General features: G+C 45.4%; 1 long non-coding RNA gene across 1 annotated transcript; it reads right to left on the minus strand.

Annotated features, from left to right (window-relative positions):
• Positions 1-9,299: 9,299 nt before the first annotated feature.
• On the minus strand, positions 9,300-21,115 carry LOC135055319 (uncharacterized). The gene is made up of 2 exons (XR_010243716.1): positions 20,647-21,115; positions 9,300-9,445 (listed from the first exon to the last, which is right to left on the minus strand). It is a non-coding gene; the product is annotated as an uncharacterized LOC135055319 (long non-coding RNA).
• Between the last annotated feature and the right edge of the window lie 702 nt (positions 21,116-21,817).

The raw sequence follows: 21,817 nt of genomic DNA on the forward strand, positions 1-21,817 counted from the left end.
TGGACAGAGCACCCATTGTCAGATACACCAGACGACAGACAGAGCACCCCTGGACTGATAGGACACAGCAGCCCCTGGCTGTACACACAGTATAATGGGTTTTAACACTGGGGCAGAGCCCCTGGATGTATATGGACAGAAAAACCCTTGTCAGATACACCAGACGACAAACAGAGCACCTCTAGACTGATACTGATAGGACACACCAGCCCCTGGATGTACACACAGTATACTGGGCTTTAACACTGGACAGAGCCCCTGGATGTATATGGATTATGGACAGATCACCCCTTCTCCGATACGCCACCGACAGAGCACCCCTGGACTGATACACCAGCCCTACAGCAGTCAGCACCCCCATGCCCATGCCCCATGCCCACACAACCCAGCATTGAGACAGACACGTCCGTTCAGTGCACTCTCCACAGCCCGAGTGAAAATGGTGCAGATCACCAGGACCTTTATAGAATCCAAAACCCTGCAAGAATCCGACAGCGGGATGATGACGTTTTGCCTCGTTTTGGGATCCGAGTCTGGCAGGAAACCCCGAGCCGTACTCGGATCATGAAGTTCGGGTAGGTCCGATTCTCGGAGAACCAGACTTGCTCATCTATAGTATATATATATATATATATATACACATAGGTGGCTTGTGTTTCACTCTATGGGGGTAATTCCAAGTTGATCGCAACAGGAAATTTTTTAGCAGTTGGCCAAAACCATGTGCACTGCAGGGGGGGCAGATATAACATTTGCAGAGAGAGTTAGATTTGGGTGGATTATTTTGTTTCTGTGCAGGGTAAATACTGGCTGCTTTATTTTTACACTGCAATTTAGATTGCAGATTGAACTCACCACACCCAAATCTATCTCTCTCTGCACATGTTATATCTGCCCCCCCTGCAGTGCACATGGTTTTGCCCAACTGCTAAAAAATTTCCTGCTGCAATCAACTTGGAATTACCCCCTATGTACATACATGTGGCTTGTGTCTCACTCTGTGTACATACATATGGCTTGTGTCTCACTCTATGTACATATATGTGGCTTCTGTCTCACTCTATGGACATACATATGGCTTGTGTCTCACTCTAAGGACATACATGTGGCTTGTGTCTCACTCTATGGACATACATGTGGCTTGCGTCTCACTCTATGGTAAACAAGTGGCTTGTGTCTCACTCTGTGTACATGCATGTGCAACAACCAAATCATTGGTTAAGCCCAATGTTCAACTGACATTAGGAGGTGATGAAGGTCGACACTAAATGGTCAAAAGTCAATAGGTCAAGAGAGCCAAAAGGTCTCACAAATGTCAGACTTTTGGATAGAACCACATCTCCCCTTGGGAAGTAAGCGAAGCTTCATGAGGGGTGGTCTACTGTTTATTGTGGTGTATCAAAGTGCTCCATAGCATCACAGCCCTTTTACCTTGGATCCCACTATAGCAGGGACATGCAGTGAGCTAAATGGCTCAGGAGTCAGTGGTTAGAACCAGAGCCAGATTTACTTGCAATATATGAGCCAAAGTATACATGTGGGCATTATACACAGGTGCAGCAGTATACACTCCTGGAAATTTGGTGAGTTTTGATCAGAGATGTGAGGAAAAGATAGCCAGGTGAGGCATTGCCTCACCTGCCATAGACTTTTTACTCCAGAGTTTTGGCTATAAAAATGATTAGAATAATGCAAAGAAGATATTTCAAACATATTCTTTGTATTTTTCATATACTTTATACAGTCAAAACTCTGGCACAAATGTTAGTATGAGAGTAAAGGCTCTGCCTCACCCTACTGCATGTCACTCTATAGGATACTATGGGATCTCCCAAAAGGGAAGTAAAAATGTTGCAAGTATGTGTTAAAGTTACACAGCAAAAGTTGTATGAGTCAAATATATTGAGTGCAGTACAGCATGTTAAAAACTGTTATTACTTATTGCATTTATTATGCATAAAAATAAATGCCACAACTATTAAAGCAGCATTATACCATATTTCATCTGCTAACATGTGTCCCCAAATATTTATACATTAGGCAATACAGATGAGCATCATTATTAATGAGCATAGCACATCACTTCTTTGCAACTGTTCCTCTATTCTTTATTTTTAATTACGATTATTTTAATTTTTGTTTTAAAAAAAAATTCTGGAAAATCAGGGTTTTTTATTCAATAAATTTAACACTGTTTAAACAAATAGGTTTTAGTATGATAAGTTTTTGACAGTGAAATAGGAATGACTAAATCACTTCTGTGTATTTTTTCTCTTTTTTTTGTTTTTGATTTGGCCTTAACTACAATGCCACCAGTTGACTGCGATACGACAATGGCAAGTTGTTGCTGGATTTGTTCTGTTTTGATTTGATGTAAGCTGTTGCAGTTATTATGCTAATAAGGCCCTTAGGAATAAGGTGGCAGATGGAATCCAACGGAACAGTTGTTTTATTTTGTTTTGTTTTGTTTGGGAAAAAAAAAGTTTTGGGGATTGAATTCATTAGTAAACTCAGTCATCCCCCCTCGCTTGTCACACATTTAAAAAGTTCTGTGGCATAAGTAAACACATAATCCCATACAGTCATAGAAAAATAGATATATCATGTAAACACCATCTGTTTAACAAATATTTTAGTTCAGAAAAATACATACCTAGGGACTTATTCTGAGTCGGACACAATGGTGAAGTTCACGACTTATGTGTGTGTTACGGGACAGCTGATTGCGAACTCAGAAACGTAATCACCTACATTGGAGGCCGTACTCTGATGGGTATTCTGCATATTCCATGGGGTTGGGGCAAATTTTGATGATGCGCCCAATGGCATACCTCCCAACTGTCCCAATTTTGGCGGGACAGTACCGTTTTCACGGACTGTCCCACTCGCGGGTCACAGTGTCCCATGGAGGGCGTGGCAGTTGGGAGACACTGTGCACATGTGCACAGCGTCTATTCACTGGCAGGGAGTGACAGGGGGCATGGCCAGCAGCTCACAGAGCGCTCTTACAGGCTGTGTTTGAAAATGACAGATAGGAGCTGGTTGGTTGGGACTTACCTCCATCCACTTTCTCTCTCTCCAAAGCTTAGTACATAGACCAAAAAGAAAGGAGGGGGTGGGATAAGAGCAGGGGGTGGGGATACACAGCACATGGTGTTACCCTGGCTCCTGCCTGCACCTGGCAGATGGGAGGGCAAAGCTGCTGCAGAAAGTGTGTGTGCTCTGAGTTAGACTCTGCTTGCATAATAGCCTGCTGAGTATTGCTCCGCATGTGTAAGAGTCTGCTGTGAGTGTGACTCTGCATGTGTGAGAGCTTACCCTGGGGTGTGAGTAAGGTATCCAGTGCTAGAGTAAGGTAGGGAATCATGTCCAATGGAGCAAAGTGCCTTAACTGCACGCAGCAATTAAATTGCTCTGATTGTTGTGGACACACCCACTATGACACCCCACAGAATGATTTAGCCACACTCCCTGTGTGCCTAATACTGCCTTTTGCTCCCCCTTACTTGAAAACCTGGCTACGTCACTGAGCACGCCCTTTTTTTTATTTTTTTTATTTACTTGACATATGCTAGCCGAAACATCTAGCTCTCACTTAGATAGATTAGGAATAACGTTACTAAATGGCCATTTTCCCATCAGAAGGCAGCTTTTTTTTAAGTGTAGCAAAAGTCTTTTCAGTGATAAAAATATGTTAGTTTTCATAAAGAGATTTTACATTTTAAAAATCAATTTTACTAGTTCAGTTTTCAAATACTGTACCAATACATTGTTGGAGGTGGCTGTGTGTTGCCGGAACATAGCACTTACATATGAATGGGTCCTCTGCCCACTGCCCTTGGAGCTGCGATTGGCTGCAAGCTCATATATGCAAACACATGGCGTCTGCGTCGCTACTGCTGTGTCCAGTCTGACTAAACACAGACCTACTATTAACCCTGATGTTCCTCGTTTTTGCGTGTAGTCTGCGTCTCTTTTCATTTCTGGGGTGCCGCTTCACTTGCTAACATCATCAGTTTCATAGCCTAAAAAATTGCAATTGCATTTGCATACAAACATGAATTAGGCCCTTGGCAAAAAACAGAGAACCTCCCTTTACAACTTGCACTTGTCCAGTATCCTGAGACTGGTACAAATCTCTTTTTCTTATGAATGTCCCAGATGACATCATATAGTTAATAAATCTTTTTGCCACTGGTTCAGAAAGAAACATAAAATATACAAAGCGGGAGACTGAATTAGCAACAAGATCCTGGCAGAACCTCACTCGCATATACTACAGTATGCCATACTTGCCTACTCTCCCGGAACGGGCGTGAGGCTCCCGAAAATTGGGTGACCCTCCTGCCCCCCCCCCCCCAGAAGAGCAGGCAAGTCTCCCGATTTTTGCGGTCCCTGCCCTGCCAGCCACTTAGTGAGTAAAGTGGAAGGTCTGGGCAGTCGACGATGCGATTCTTGTTGAATCGCGTCATCATAGCCACGCCCCCTGCAGTATTATGCCTGTACTATCGGCATTACAGAGAGTGGGTGTGGCTTAAATGATGTGCCTTGCCAACCACGCCCTCATACCGCCTCCATCCCACCCCCATTCTGCCTCCGCCCCCGCCCCCTCTGCCAATCATTGCCCTGCCTTGCCCCCTGCCGAGCCGACGTGGCTGCTCTCTCCCGAAGAGAGCAACCACAAAGTCGGTAAGTATGTAGTACGCAGGTTATTTGGACAGGGTGCAAGCAAAAATATCCATTATCAGAAAAGCCAATTATACCTCGCACTTAACTCCCAATATACTGATTTGCCGTACACATCTATTTTATAACTGGGGGACACTATTGACTTTCTGAAGTGTTAGGAACATGAGATTGCCGTTGGTGGTTACCTGATTGTTGCTCCCATGTAACCACCAAAGGCAATCTCATTTGGAACCCATTTTTTAAAAAACTGTGGACTTTTTAAACAAAAAATCCCAAAAAGGGTTGTAAACATATACAAATTAACCCTTTCTTTTACAGGTTTTGCATACACATAGACTTTGTTAGCAAGCGCTCTGCTGTTCATTTTGTTATCTCCATCCAAGAATTAGTAAATAGACCAATTACTGTAGTTCCTAATCCACCTCTGTATTCACCTGCCATAGAGAATCATTTACAGACCTTTGTTCTTCTCCACAGAATATGCACAGGGCTCTGGCTTATTCATGGAACTGGAAACCTGGATTTAGGGGTGTATTTAATTAAGAAAGTTTTTACTCAATTTAAACTTACCTAAATCGTTGTGTTTCAGAGGCTAACACACACATTTACTAACAGACAATTTTTAAAATTGATTTTAAATGTTAGTGAATATGTGTTTTATCCCCTGAAACACAGCACTGATTTGGAAAGATTTAAATTTGACATTTACTATGGGAGTGTTCCCAGGTATTTTATGTTTTAGAACCGAGTAAGTGGGGTTATATTGGCTACAGGTGTTTCAAGAGGTATAGTTACACCAATAGCTTGTTTATTGGGAATAGTTGAAACATATCCGCTAGATACTGTAGATATACAAAATAATATGTCCTCAATCTGCAGTGGCAAATGCAGGATTTCTAGAGGGGAGTTTCCAAATGCAGTACACAATCTCCCACTCTGCGGAACATTGGAGCAAGTGTGGGAGTCTGGGGGAGTGGTAGAAGAACCTAGTAATGACGGTAATGACCATGAACATTAGACTTTTTATACACTGTATACTGTATGGAATACTGTATTAATATTTAACTCTATAGATTGTCCATAGTACAGACAGTGTCAAATATATTTAAATTATATAAATAAGATAAGTGGTCATGAAAAGGTTAAACATACCATAATAAATAAATACACAAACAAACAAAATAGAACCAATACTGCACTTTCTAAGCACACATTCTCCCATTTCATGGTAAGGCTCCTGTCTCTTCTTCCTGGTAGCTACTCTCTGGTCCAGTGCACTGATTGAGGATCCACACACACTGCAAACTTGGTAGCAGAAGCTGCCGCCACAGGGCATGTGCAGTAACTCTGTTCTGTCCCTTAAACTGTATGATGAGGCGGCAGTTCCGGTAATCGTATTACAGGTTGAGTATCCCTTATCCAAAATGCTTGGGACCAGAGGTATTTTGGATATCGGATTTTTCCGTATTTTGGAATAATTGCATACCATAATGAGATATCATGGCAATGGGACCTAAATCTAAGCACAGACTGCATTTATGTTTTATATGCACCTTATACACACAGCCTGAAGGTAATTTTAGCCAATATTTTTTATAACTTTGTGCATTAAACAAAGTGTGTCTACATTCACACGATTCATTTATGTTTCATATACACCTTATATACACAGTCTGAAGGTCATTTAATACAATATTTTTAATAACTGTGTATTAAACAAAGTTTGTGTACACTGAGCCATCAGAAAACAAAAGTTTCACTATCTCACTCTCGCTCAAAAAAGTCCGTATTTCGGAATATTCCGTATTTCGGATATTTGGATATGGGATACTCAACCTGTATATGCCAACAGAAGTTAATTTATTTTGTTGGTTATATGCACTCTTTGTCATGTACAGTATGTAATGATACATTGATGTAAAGATTCTTCTTGCAGTGGAAGGGGATTACATACAACTTCCTGTATACATCCATTCCTAGCAACATGTTATGTTTCCAACATATCATTCTTCCTTGCAAAGGATCTGTCAGCCATCTGGTGCACACTTACCATCATCTAGATATCTAGACCTACCTGCTCAGAGGTCTGAATGACCCCAATAGCATTACTCCTTCCCTGCATCATTATTTTGCTGTGTTGCAGCTTTTGGGGTTATATAGAAAAATTTTGCACTTTTTTATAGGCCTGAATGACCTAGAAACACCAAAAGATTGTTATGTAGCTGGCAGAGAGATATGAAAAAGGACCTCTTTGGACTGGTTGGGAGGAGAATCATTTGTACAACATGCAGTTCGACTGGCATTAAAGAAGCAGGGTTGCAGAGAGAAAACTCAGGCCCTGGGGCAGCAGACTCCTGAACACCTCCCTTAGGCTTTGCACACAGCTTAGGGGGTGTGATTGCATTAACCAATGGAAATATACTGGTCCTCACAGTCACCAGCGCCCTTTAACTACATTTCTAAAATCTTGCTCAGATGGAGCTGTAATGTAAGATGGGGATGGATCAGCACCCCCCCCCCCTTCCCCCTCCCCCCCGCCTACCCTGGAGACTTGTACAGGTGTCCCGTTCTAGTCTGAAACTGCCAAGCACCTAAGGCAGGCCAGGTATCCTGCACCTTGCCCCTACTCCTATAGCCTGTGTTACAGGGCATTTATGTAACATTAGTAGAGTAGTGGAGAGCATATCAGTACAACAGTTGCCTAGCAATAAATGACTGGCAAAGGGGGTTATTTGTACAGCATATGGCTGGTGATTGTAAAGTCTCTGCACAACATATGGCTGGTGATTGGTGGTATCTGTGAAAATTATTGATGGTATATCATCTCCAATATATGACTGTCAAATGGGTCATTTCTGTGCAATCTGTCTATGGTGGTTATGTCTTCTTCGCACAATAATTAGAAGATAAATCCTCACATTCCTAGTCTAAGAATATAATCATGCTGTAAGACCAAAACGTATTGCGTACAATAATGGCAGCTATTTTGTAATGTATAAGGTGACCGTTTGCTGAGTATGATCGTGATGATGATTTGCTGCATGAGGGTGGAAAAGTTGTTTTGTAGAATATTTGTAGAAGAGATCTATATATACAGTATAGGCTTACCATACTATCGTTTTAAACCGGCACGCTCATGGATTACACAGGTTCTGTGGCTGATTAAAACTAGGTGAAATGCAGGCGTGAAGTCAGTCAGCCACAGAACCTGTGTAATTCTTGAGTGTCCCAGTTTAAAGGGATAGTATGGTAAGTATATAGTGTCTGGTCAAAGTTTCAATGAATGTATACATTCATTGAGATTGGATACATTCATTTAAACGTTGACCAGGAGACCTGTTTCCATATAGGGGGTCATTCCGAGTTGATCGCTCGCTAGCAGTTTTTAGCAGCCGTGCAAACGCATTGTCGCCGCCCACTGGGGAGTGTATTTTAGCTTTGCAGAAGTGCGAACGCTTGTGCAGCAGAGCCCCTGCAAAATCTTTTTGTGCAAAACAAGACCAGCTCTGTAGTTACTCTTCGTGTGCGTTGATTCTAACGACGGAGGGACAGCTTTTGACGTCACACACCCGCCCAGCGAACACTCAGCCACACCTGTGTTTTTTCTGCCACTCCTGCGTTTTTCTAAGCACTCCCTGAAAACGGTCAGTTCACACCCAGAAATGCCCACTTCCTGTCAATCTTTCTGCGTTCGGCCGTGCGACAGGAATGTTCGTTAGACTCTGTGCAAACCCACGATGCTCAATGTACCTGTACGACACGCCTGCACATTGCGGTGCATACGCATGCGCAGAAATGCTTATTTTTATCTATCTATCTATATATATATATATATATATATATATATAAATATATATATATATATATATATATATAGTTTGTGCTGTACCCCAGTGTACTATACAATTTTGTTTTATTTTTTCATAAGTACTGGGACACTGCCGGTCAGACCGCAGTATATTATTATTTCGTACTCATACACGTATTGTGCGATATTGTGGGTGAAGGTGCTACCACAGTAATATATTTTCATACTCATTCACGTATTTGTTGTGCGACACTGTTGGTGAAATTAAACCGCAGTGTTTGATTATTATTTCTGACTCATACACGTATTGTGTGACACTGTGGGTGAAATTAAACTGCAGTATTTGATTACTATTTTTGACTCATACACGTATTGTAAGACACTGTAGGTGAAGGTGTTACCACAGTAAAATATTTTCATATTCATACACATATTTATTGTGCGACACTGTTGGTGAAATTAAACCGTAATGTTTGATTAATATTTCTGACTCGTACACGTATTGTGACACTGTAGGTGGTAAATTGTTTGTACAAATTCTGGTGTGTGCTGTACCTCACTTCATTCGTGTTTGTGGATAGATATGGAGGACGAACAATTGAGAGGAGAGCAGGAAGCACATACTAGTGGTGCAGGTGCTGCCACCAGTCGTGATGATACAAGTCCGTCAACGTCATCTACTAAGGCAGATGCCCAAGATCATAGACGGCTTAAGTCAGGGCATGTAAAATCATAGAAGCAATATAATTTTACAGTGGCAAAGAAAAAAAACATAAAAAATAAAATTAGCTATGGAGAAAGATAAAATTGGCAATATGTAATTCACCACACAAAGTGGCAAGGAAAGAGTCAGGCCTTGGCCTTTATTTATAAGTCATGGTTCTGCAACTGTCAGTGAGGCATCTGCTTCTGCTTCTCATGATGATGCAAGAACTTTTCACTCAGAGTCTAGAAGAGAAAAAAAATTAAAACAACTAAAGCAGTAGAACAAACTGTGCATTCAGAACCATCACACATTCCTGAGGAACGCTTAGGGGTGTCCACTTTAGCTATGTCTTAGTCTGACATTTCTCACAATGTCCTCATAGATAAGCCTCTTTCACCTCCTTCCACAATTTCTGCACCATCTGCACATATGTGGAGCAGTACACGTAGATATGGTGATGAGGGCATAATAGAAATTGAGGATTCACGTGTGGAAGTGGGACAGGATGATATGTGTATACTACTACTATCTGACACTGAGGATGTTGATGATGTTGTGTGTGTGTGTAAGTCAGCGATCAGTGGCTGCAGCTCTTGCCCGTGGTAAAAAGAAAGCCACTGTGATTCCTGGGCATAAGATCAAAAAAGCCACCTCATGATTGTGAAGTAGAGGTAGGGACATTTGCCATCTAGGCACCTCCTCCATGTTGCGTAATTTGCGGTGGATTCATGAAATTTATTTTACAAGATTATAATGTAATTTACCTCTTAAGTGGTATGCCCGGAAAAACTCCGGGGGCCAGCAGCACTGCCGATATTGGCTATGTTGATATTGGCTATCTGAAATTGCATGGTTCACCCACCGCAACATTTTGTTGATGCATTCTGCTCCCCCTCCTCCCTCGTACTCCACTCAGGGGGCGGAGTTTCATGGAATGAAGTTGTGACATCATGACGCAACCGCGTCATTCTGTGAAACTCTGCCCCCTGAGCAGAGTACTAGGGAAGAGAGAGGTTGGGGAGCAGGATATCAGTGCTGGTGGGCGTGAATATACACCTCCTTGGCAATGAGCAGTACCATTGGCAACAAGCATGGATTCCAGAGCATGAAACCCCTGGCAATGAGTATGACACCCAGCATATGAAACCCCTGGCAATGAGCAGGTAATTCATTTTACACCCCCCCCCCCCCCCGCCCCTCATACCTGGGAGGTGTGACATTGGAATAATAAAGACACCACTGAAGGGGGGAAATGTAATAGGGGGTGAGAATCAAAAAGTGAGAGATTTTGGTAAAATTATCCTTTTTTTTTTAAAGTGGCAATCATTTACATGGCAAAATCAATCTGGTTTTGCCATGTAAATGATTGCCACTTTAAAAAAAACAGGAGAATTTTACCAAAATCTCTCACTTTCTGATTCTCACATCCTATTACATTTCCCTCCAAGGGTTACCACCCTCATCATCAACCTCCTCATTAGTGATTGTTGGTAGTCCTTCCAAAAAATTGTTTTGTGTGGGCCCAAACAAAGTTAGCACTTCAGCCACAAAAGTGTCAGTCCCTGTCACTGGAGTGCTTGGTTTATTTCACTGTGCATGTGCTTTTTAATATCCAACATAAGGGTGGGAGGGTGTTCCCCAGGACAATTCCATCTTGCACCACCTTTCATTTCTGCCACTACTGTGTGGCCATGTTTCATAGATATGCTAAAAACTGCTGTATGTTTGCACAGCTGTGCTGTCGGTTAGTAACCAGCCAGCTCGCTGCAGCGGATGAAAACAATATTGTGAGGTGGTCACAATTGACTGGAAATGAGTGGAAATGAATGTTATTGAGGTTAATAATACTGTAGGAACAAAAACAGGCAAACATTCTGTGATTTTAGCTGTTTTATGATTTTTTTCTAAAAAAAATTGCTATCCAAAAACAAAGCCCACAAGAGCGAATGGGACAAAACCAATACAGATCCAAAACACAAAGAAGATCCAGATCCAAACCCAAAACCCAGCGCACGTGTCTACACTTCACAGACTGCATGATCCATACATAACTCACAACTTTATTATTGGTAATATAATTGATAATTGCTCCAAAAAATAAATCTGCTAAAGAAAACTTTCTTTATTAAATCTAATTCAGAAAAAAAAACCTCCATTTGGATTGGCATTTAATGGAACATCAAGAAAGCAGCAGCAATCTGGTAAATAGAGAGGACAAAAGACCCAAAGCAAGCTGACATATCTGCAAATTGAAAGTCCACTTCCAGCTGCAGATGCGAACTCATTACCCTGCAGAAGCCTGTAACGTGCAGGCTGCAGCACACACTTTCAGGCAAGTTGTGACTGTTCTTTGTGAGGTTTCAGTGTGACGGTTTTAACAAAGGGAGAATCTATACATAAATGGATTAAACAAGCCCTGTTAAGGACTCAGACACAAAGGAGAAATGTAACCTTCCAACAACAGTTGGTAAGAAGTTGGTGCTAATTTATTCACCAGGCAGGAGAGAGCTGACATATGGGGAATGAGAAGGATTTTCATGGGAAACTGAGCTCCCCAGTAGCAGACAAACTTTCCCAGCTTGTTCATTGATTTCATGTACGGAACAAATGGCAGGAACCCAGTCATTGGCCTTTGGTCTGGAGAGGCCGACTCTCTAGGGTGTAAAAACCCTCTGCTCATACAAATAGAGGCATTTCAGTGGATAGAAAAGGGTAAAAGGGCATAACAGGTCAGTAATGAGACAAGCCAAAGATCATGTCCCTCTGTTAATGTCACAGAATCCCAAAGTAATGATAATTTGTCAGTATTTCCAGCATTCTAGTACATTATATGTTATAGTTATAGAGTTTGGCCATCCATTTGTAATACATTTTCATTTGCTTCTGCCAATTGTTTTATGCAACTGTCCAAAAATGCACCAATTCACTGCTACAATGCATTCAAAGCAGTGGTCATTCAAAGAGCTGCATGTTTATAGCATACCAAGGACAACTCAAAATTGTATCCGGGCTAAAGTGCGACTGACAAGTGATTTGCGGCATGAATGAAACTTTAACCATTCACTGCTGACGCTGGGTCTGTGAGTCCTAGCCATTCTGATTGTCGTTCTATCTGGTTGAATTTCGGAGGAGTCATAAACTTTTTAGTAACTTCGTATCATGTCATTACTGTCCGTTGACAGATAAAGCATAATGATGTGCTAATTGCGATTGCTGCAACAGCCCCTCCTTTGCCTGCCGGGTCTGAGAGACCCAGTGTCAGCACTGAAGTAACTCTGTTGAGTGCCTGTAGCCACTGCTGTACAGAGAAATTGTCACCGGCAGGAAAATGAGGATAGAAAATAAATTAATTTATTTTTAAAGCAATTACACACTATGGCCAGTATCCTATTAGTTGTGGTATTTATTTATTACCAGTTTCTTATATAGCGCAGCATATTCCGTTGCACTTTACAATTAGAACAACAGTTATGGGGGGTCATTCCAACCCGATCTCTCTCTGCAGTTTACCGCAGCGCAGCAATCGGGTCAGACCTGCGCATGCGTGTGTGCCGATGCCGCAGTGTGCCAACGCATGCCAGTGGTCGTTGCCTAGAGATCGCCTCTGAGGGTCCCCTCTTTCCAGATTTTTGAAAATCGGACCTGGGGAATCGGAGATATCCGACTTGAAAGCAGTGGTCCCCATCCAAGCCTGTTAATTGCTCTTCCCAGCCAGATATCTTGGGTTCTGTCTGACTTAGAGCTTTTCTGAGGGCACACTCCAAAAGCTGTGACTCTCCCCTTTTGTTGGAAACTAGCCGCTTGTCTCTACTATGCCCAGAACCAGAGATATCAGCCTTCCAGCAGCTGGTCTCTGCTTCAGCTCCACACGCCTAATATGCAGTTTTTGATTTTCGTTGGTGAATTGCTCTGGCTCCTGAACTCTGATCTCCAAGTCCCCAGTATCTCCTGAAAGGTGTGACTCTCTAGTTTTTTTTTTTATCCCATTCAAAGCTAAGAAATATATTTTCAGGAACTTGAGATATCTGCAGTCAAGCAAGCTGCCCTCCCACTGGAAAATGATAAATATTAAGCCCACTCCACTATCCACCCCTTCCCTACATATTAAACACCCCCTACCACCCTGGAAGTCATGTACCAGGGCTTCTTCATTCAACCCAATGCCCCCTCTACAGTTTAGCCCCATCTGTGCAGTAAAGGAGTAATTAGTAGAAATTACTGCTCCAGGTCCTACATGCTGAGCGGAAGATAGAACACCCCCTTCCACCCATGGGACATCAAAGCTGCCGCTGATAGCACCCCCACACCCCTACCGCTGAAGGATGGGTAGGGGGCCCAGTGTATTGCTGTGCCCAGGGGCCTACACTCCTGTTAAGATGGCCCTGGGCGGACTAGCCCTGTGCTGGGCGTCCCACCGCATGACTGAGTGCCTGATCGTAGCTGTGCTAAATTTAGCACAGCTACGATCAACTCGGAATGACCCCCATAGAACAAAACTGGGCAAAGACAGAAATACATAGAGGTAGGAAGGCCCTGCTCGCAAGCTTACAAGCAATAGGGAAATAGGCATTGATTCACAAGGATAGATGCAACCTATTGCATAATGGTCCACCAGATTGCTAGGTTCATGATGGGTTGTATGATATGATCACCCAGCAATGTTGGAAGACAAAATATGAGAGGTTATGTGGACTGTACAGAGAGGATGTAATTGGATAGGGAAGTATTGAAAGTTATGTGGGTGGGTCTGGAATTTGGTAGGCTTGTCTGAAGAGATGAGTTTTCAGGGAACGTTTGAAGGTTTGGAGACTAGAGGAGAGTCTTATTGTGCGTGGGAGGGCATTCCATAGAGTGGGTGAAGCCCGGATAAAGTCCTGTAATTTTGAGTGGGAACAAGTAATACATGTGCATGAGAGACGCAGATCTTGTACAGAGCGGAGAGGTCTGGTAGAGATATTTTGAGATGTGTGAGGAGATGTATGATGGCGCAGTTTGGTTAATAGCCTTGTATGTAAGTAAAAGTATTTTATATTTAACACGGTAGAATACCGGTAACCAATGGAGGGACTGACAGAGCGGATTCACAGATGAAGAACATCTAGCGAGGAAGATTAGCTCCGCGGCTGCATTTAAAATCGATTGTAGTGGTGATAGCCTATGTTTGGGAAGACCAGTAAGGAGACTATTACAATAATCAATGCGGGAGATGATGAGTGCATGGATTAGCATTTTTGCAGTGTCTCATATTTTGGATATGTTTTTTAGGTGCATGTAACATGATTCAGAGACAGATTGAATGTGTGGAACAAAAGACAGTTCAGAGTCAAGGGTGACACCTAGGCAGCGAGCTTGTGGGGTAGGGTGGATAGTCGCATTGTCAACAGTTATGGAGATATCAGGTTGGTAACTACTCTTGGCTGGTGGGAAAATAATTAATTCTGTTTTGGAAATGTTGAGTTTGAGGTGGCGAGATGACATCCAAGATGAAATGGCAGATAGGCATTCAGTGACACGTGTCAATACAGATGGTGATACATCTGGTGAGGATAGGTAGATTTGAGTATCATCAGCGTACAAATGATACTGAAATCCAAAGGAGCTGATTAGTTTACCAAGAGATGAGGTATAGATTGAGAACAGCAGAGGACCCAAGATTGAGCCTTGCGGTACTCCAACTGATAGAGGTAGAGAGGAAGAGGTAGAATCAGAGAAGTGAACACTGTAAGAGCAATTAGATAGGTAGGATGAGAACCAAGTAAGGGCTGTGTCCTGAAGACCTAGGGATTGTAGTGTTTTTATGAGAAGAGAGTGGTCGACAGTGTCAAAAGCAGCAGAGAGATCTAGAAGAATAAGAAGTGTTTAATGGCCTTTCGATCTAGCAGTGACCAGATCGTTCACTACTTTGGTCAGTGCCATCTCTATGGAGTGTTGGGCATGAAAGTGGGTCCAGTAAGTTGTGGGAGTTAAGAAAGTGTGTAAGGCGAGTGTAGGCAAGTCTCTCAAGTAGCTTGGAGGGACATGGTAGCTGAGAAATGGAACGGTAGTTGGAGAGAGTGTTTGGGTCAGAGTTGTGTTTTTTTTTAGAATGGGAGTTATTACTGCATGTTTAAACAGAGAAGGATAGATACCAGTAGAGAGAGGGATACAGTAGATTACAGATTTTAGTTAAGGTTGGGATAAGCACAGGAGACAAAGTTTTACTGACTTGTGAGGGTATAGGATCAAGAGGAGAGGTCGTGGAGTAGGAGGATGAAAAGAGTGTTGATACTTCATCTTCACTTGTGAGATCAAAAGAAAGTGCCAGTGGGTTCAGGTAGGGAATTGAGCAGGTCACTGGCTGAGTTAAAGCATACCATTTCATCTCGGATTTTATCAATCTTATCCTTGAAGTAGGAAGCAAGTTCTTGTGTACGGATAGTAGCTAGTGGGGGAGGTGAGGGAAAGTAAGAACATCGGGCGTGAAAAGCGGGGGGTTTTCATGACTTTTCCAAAAAAAAATTATTACAGGCTATCCTATTAGATCACCCATAAAACAATGCCTTTTCTTCCAAAAACACACAGGTTCAGTGAAACTTGTGTATTTTCGGGAGAAACACATTGTCCCCCACAGGAAAAAAACACATTGGCCCCACAGAAAAATAAACAAACACATTAGCCCCCACAGGAAGAAAAAAAACATACTGATCGGGAGGGGGGGGAACATTTGCTCCCACAGAAATAAACACATTGGCCCCCACAGAAAAAGACGCATTGACCCAATAGAAAACAATAATAAACATTGACTCCACGACAGGAAAAAATAAAGACACATCGGCCCCAACATTTTAAAAAATTGGGGTGGATAGTATATGTCCCTAGGTTGGGAGTACTGTGTCTAGGGGGCTAGGAGGGGGGATGTATGTACCTGGGGCAGGGGGGTACTGTGTCTAGGGGGGTCTTGTGGTAGCATGGACAGTGTATGTACCTAGGGCGGGGGGTATGGTGGGTAAAGTATGTCCCTGGGGCTGGGGGGTGGGGATACTATATACCAAGGAGGTCAGAGGGGTATGTCCCATAGCCTAGGGGTAAGAGCAGATTGAGGCAATGTTCCGGAGGTGGTGGTTAGGGTGGGTACTGTACGATGAGGCCTGTAGCACAAGTTTCATACTGCTGCTGGGGGCAGGATGGGAGTAATAGTAGTGCTGGGCATGGGGACAGGCTGGGAGTATTAGTGGTGGGGAGCAGGGGGCAGGTTGGGAGTAGTAGTGGAGGGGAGCAGGGTGCAGGCTGGGAGGGGTGGTGCAGATAAGGGGACAGGCTGGGAGTAGTAGTGGTGAGAATCAGGCTGGTAGTGGTAGTGCAGAAAGGGGGGTAGGCCGGGAGTAGTAGTGCATTGACAGCAGCCCATAGAACCCGGATTGGGCTGCACAAAAGGTAGGGATTGGCTTCATACAGGAAGCCATCTCTCTGCTTATCACAGCACAATCTCCAATAGGACTGCCTTGTGTGTCTTAATAATGAGGTTTTTTTTTAGAACTGGTGATGTTGCCCATAGCAACCAATCAGATTCTACATAACATTTATCTAGCTGCTTCTAGAAGATAATAGACAGAATCTGATTGGTTGCTATGGGCAACATCACCAGTTCTAAAAAAAACCTCCCATCTTAATAAATTACTCCTATAGACAGTCAGCCTTGCTATAACTGATGCTGATTGGTGAAAAACTGTCACTTTGGAGGGAGGGAGGGAAGGGAAGGATAGGAGGGAGGAAAGTTGGGAGGAGAGGGGAGAGATGGGTGGAAGGGAGAGGAGGGGTAAGGTGGGAGGGAGGGATGCAGGGGTGGGGATGAGGTGGGGTGGGGTGGGGTGGGAGGAAGGGAAGGGAAATTTGGGTGTGGAGCAGGGCCGGCGCTTCCATTAGGCAGCTTTAGGGAGCTGCCTATGGGCGCCAGGACCTGAGGGGGCGGTATGCTGAGGCTGTCAGGAGCCCTGGTCGTTTTGACTGTTAGCCGCCAACCCGCTCTCCCCCCTTCGCCCTTTACTAGCCCCCATGAAATAGCAGCAGCAAGGCACCCGGCGGCATGGAGACACATAGCAGCGCTGCGGGTAGTCCTGCAACGATGCTAATTTGACTGACAGGCAGCTAGACAATTCACTGCCGCACCGCTATGCAGAGGCGTCACTAGGGTTGGTGTCACCCGGTGTGGTAACTCATGGTGTCACCCCCCACGTACTTCCTCCCATATTATACCACACGGAATCTTGGCGGGGGGTGGTGACGGGGCGTCGATGCACCGTTTCAGGGGCGTGGTCCGGACAACGCAGACGTTTCTGGACCATATGTGGGGCAGGCTGCAGTGGCTGCATGACAGCACACGCAGCCGCTGCGACCCAAAAGATGGCGGCCAGGCGACTGCCTTTACAGCTAGGCTGCGGAGGGAGAGGGCTACCCTTAAAATGCGAGCGCATCTATGTATAGCAATGCGCTCGCATATCAGCGGGGGGGGGGGGGGGGGGGCGGACTTGGCATGTGGGGTGCCCTTAACCTGTGCTGGGGAGCCCCCCCACATGCTAGAGAAAGCAGTTGTAGTTTTGCTACTTTTAGCAAAACTACTACGGATGCTGAATTAGGCCCAAAATCCATTGATATGTCAACAGTCATGGATGAGTGCATACACACGCACCCGCTAGCGACCCAAATATTAAAGCAAAAATTACGGGTAGCTGGAGCACTGCTTCCCACTACCCCTTATTATTCCCCCTTACTGCTCTGGGCAGTGGGAGCATCACTCTCCCGCTGTCTGCGTCCACAATTGAGGCGTTCTATTTCTGTCTGTGTAGTGGGAGCGTGCTACGGTACGCTCTGCTGCTCCAAACTGGCAGCTGAAACGACTAACAGCCAGCCAGGGAGTGACAGCAGCAGCCAGCAGGAGACTCCAAGTTCAATGAACTGCACACTGCATTACAGGTCCTCCCTATTGTAATGCAGCGGCAGCACTACAGAATGCAGTCTCCTCCCACTTCTCCCTCCCAGTATTGCTAGCGGCGCTGGCGGGCATGGTAACATCACGAAGACTGATGTCATAGCCAGTGCCAGATTAAGGTTCACATGGGCCTGGAGCTGAAATTCATGAAAGGCCTATTGTGTGCTGCCACAGGGGATGTGACTAGTGATGTGGGGGGCATGACCAGTGGTGTGGTGTGGTGGTGTGATCTGCATCATGGGTTGTATCAAGAGCCTTCCTTTAATTGCCCTGCCCCTACACACTTCCATCCTGCAGCTTGGCATATTTGCGTCAATCACGACTAGGGTGCACGTGTGCGTCTAAGTACAAGCACCCATAGGAATACATGAGCAGCGTACTAAACCGCAGCTCAGCTGGTGAAATGTGGTGTCATGTGGTGACATGTGGGGATATGGGGTATCATGTATTGAAATGTGGTGTCATGTGGTGACATGTGGGGATATGGGGTATCATGTATTGAAATGTGGTGTCATGTGGTGACATGTGGGGATATGGGGTATCATGTATTGAAATGTGGTGCCATGTGGTGACATGTGGGGATATGGGGTATCATGTATTGAAATGTGGTGTCATGTGGTGACATGTGGGGATATGGGGTATCATGTATTGAAATGTGGTGTCATGTGGTGAATTGTGGTGTTGTGGTGAAATGTGGCATCTTGGTGGTGACATGTGGGGATATGTGGTATCATGTGGTGTCTTAGAGGTGGCATTAGATGTACTTGGTGGTGGCACTGATTAATCTCCCCTACACAGCAACCGCAAACATATCCCTGTCCAAGAACCCATTACTGAAGCACTCCATCCACGTACATCCATTACCCCATCTCTCCCCAATTCATTATCAATCCCTCCTCCCAACACCCATTAGCACATTCATCCACCCACCCTTTCAGCTCCCATAAAGCTTCCCTCACAGCAGCACCCACACTACACTCACACAGCACCCATACTACGCTCACACAGCAGCACCCATACTACGCTCACACAGCACCCATACTACGCTCACACAGCAGCACCCATACTACGCTCACACAGCAGCACCCATACTACGCTCAAACAGCACCCATACTACGCTCACACACATACTACGCTCACACAGCAGCACCCACTCTATGCTCACACAGCAGCACCCATACTACACTCACACAGCACCCATACTACGCTCACACAGCAGCACCCATACTACACTCACACAGCACCCATACTACGCTCACACAGCAGCACCCATACTACGCTCACACAGCACCCATACTACGCTCACACAGCAGCACCCATACTACGCTCACACAGCACCCATACTACGCTCACACAGCAGCACCCACTCTACGCTCACACAGCACCCATACTACACTCACACAGCAGCACCCACTCTACGCTCACAGCAGCACTCATACTTCACTCACACAGCAGCACCCATACTACGCTCACACAGCAGCACCCACTCTACGCTCACAGCAGCACTCATACTTCACTCACACAGCAGCACCCATACTACGCTCACACAGCAGCACCCATACTACTCTCACACAGCAGCACCCATACTACGCTCACACAGCAGCACCCATACTACGCTCACACAGCAGCACCCATACTACTCTCACACAGCAGCACCCATACTACTCTCACACAACGGCACCCATACTACGCTCACACAGCACCCATACTACGCTCACACAGCAGCACCCATACTACACTCACACAGCAGCACCCATACTACGCTCACACAGCGGCACCCATACTACTCACACAGCAGCACCCATACTACGCTCACACAGCGGCACCCATACTACTCACACAGCGGCACCCATACTACACTCACACAGCGGCACCCATACTACGCTCACACAGCGGCACCCATACTACGCTCACACAGCACCCATACTACACTCACACATCGGCACCCATACTACGCTCACACAGCACCCATACTACACTCACACCGGCACCCATACTACGCTCACACAGCACCCATACTACACAGCACCCATACTACTCTTACACAGCACCCACACTTCATTCACACAGCACCCATACTACACTCACACAGCAGCACCCATACTACACAGCACCCATACTACACTCACACATCGGCACCCATACTACACAGCACCCATACTACACTCACACAGCTGCACCCATACTACGCTCACACAGCACCCATACTACACTCACACATTGGCACCCATACTACTCTCACATAGCACCCATACTACATTCACACAGTGGCACCCATACTATGCTCACACAGCACTCATACTACAGTCACAAGCGGCACCCATACTACATTAACACAGCCCCAATTAGCTCCCCCCCCCACCTAACACTCAGTAACCCAACAATTTCTACATCCCAATGCCCATTAACACATTCAGCCTCATACACACACACCTCATAAATCGATTCTGCTAATCATGGAGCATTTATAGAAGTTACCTGGCTGGCATCATGCAGCACATCACCAGCAGCTCCTTCCTCCTGTAGTATAGTGTGGGAGGCGGAGCTTGTGTGTGTCAGGCTCAGGACCCGAGTGAGGAGAGAGTGTCCGGACTCTGGAGGAAAGGGTAGGGTCGGCCACTGCACTGCCTGCACGGCTCTGTACTGCGCTGCCTGCTGATCTCACTAAACAGGTGAGAGTGTCGGACTTTAGGAGGCGGGGCCTGGAAGGAGGGGGTATGGTCTCAGCCGTGGACCAGTGTTTCTCATGTCAGGGGATGGGGGTGCGTGTGAGTGCGCGGCTCGTTTTGGTGTCACCCTATAGAAGGGTGACACCCGGGTGCGGGCCGCACCCACCTCATGACGCCACTGCCGCTATGCAGTGGGAGCAGAGAGTTGGTTTCCCCCTCGGCCAGTCCCGTGTCCCCCATCTGCCGGGCCGGCTCCATAGCCTGCTGCTTGATGGGGTTTTTTTGGTGGGTTTTTTTTATAAAAGGGGCGTGGCCACACCTCCGTGATTAGGCCACGCCCCCGAGTATGCTAGGTCCTCGGCGGTCTTTCTATGGCTCTGCTGCCTGTTCTTTCAGACTTGCTCCTGTGATATACTGTAAGCTGGAGGTAACTACTGTGTGTGTGTGTGCGTGTGTGTGTGTGTGTGTGTGTGTGTGTGTGTGTGTGTGTGTGTCTCAGTATCAGTGTGTGTGTGTGTGTGTGTGTGTGTGTGTGTCTCAGTATCAGTGTGTGCCTCAGTATGAGTTTGTCGTCTCAGTATGTGTCTCAATATGAGTGTGTGTCTCAGTATGAGTGTGTGTGCGTCTCTGACTTAGTATTAGTGTCATCATACGCGGATTCAGGGGGGGGGGGCACCAAGGCACGTGCTCCCCCTGTCATTTAGGAGGTGTTTTTTTTTTTTATGCTGCACTGCACAATGAGGCCGCCGGCTGTCGGTCCCTCCTTCCTGTAGCAGCTTACCTAGGAACGAACAGCCCAGCTCCGCCTTCTGCATTCTGATCCGCGGGCTGGGCCTAATTCGGACTTTAGTGTCACCCTCTCCCTGGCTGCACTAGTACACGGGGGAAGAGGGGCTCCGCGGTACGCTGATTGCGGGGGAGTGAGAGCCGTCAATGCCGCCGCCTGTTAGATGGAGCAAGCTGCCGCCTGATGGAGCCAG

The sequence above is a fragment of the Pseudophryne corroboree genome, chromosome 3, assembly GCF_028390025.1.
Source record: "Pseudophryne corroboree isolate aPseCor3 chromosome 3, aPseCor3.hap2, whole genome shotgun sequence".
Classification (NCBI taxonomy): Eukaryota; Metazoa; Chordata; class Amphibia; order Anura; family Myobatrachidae; genus Pseudophryne; species Pseudophryne corroboree.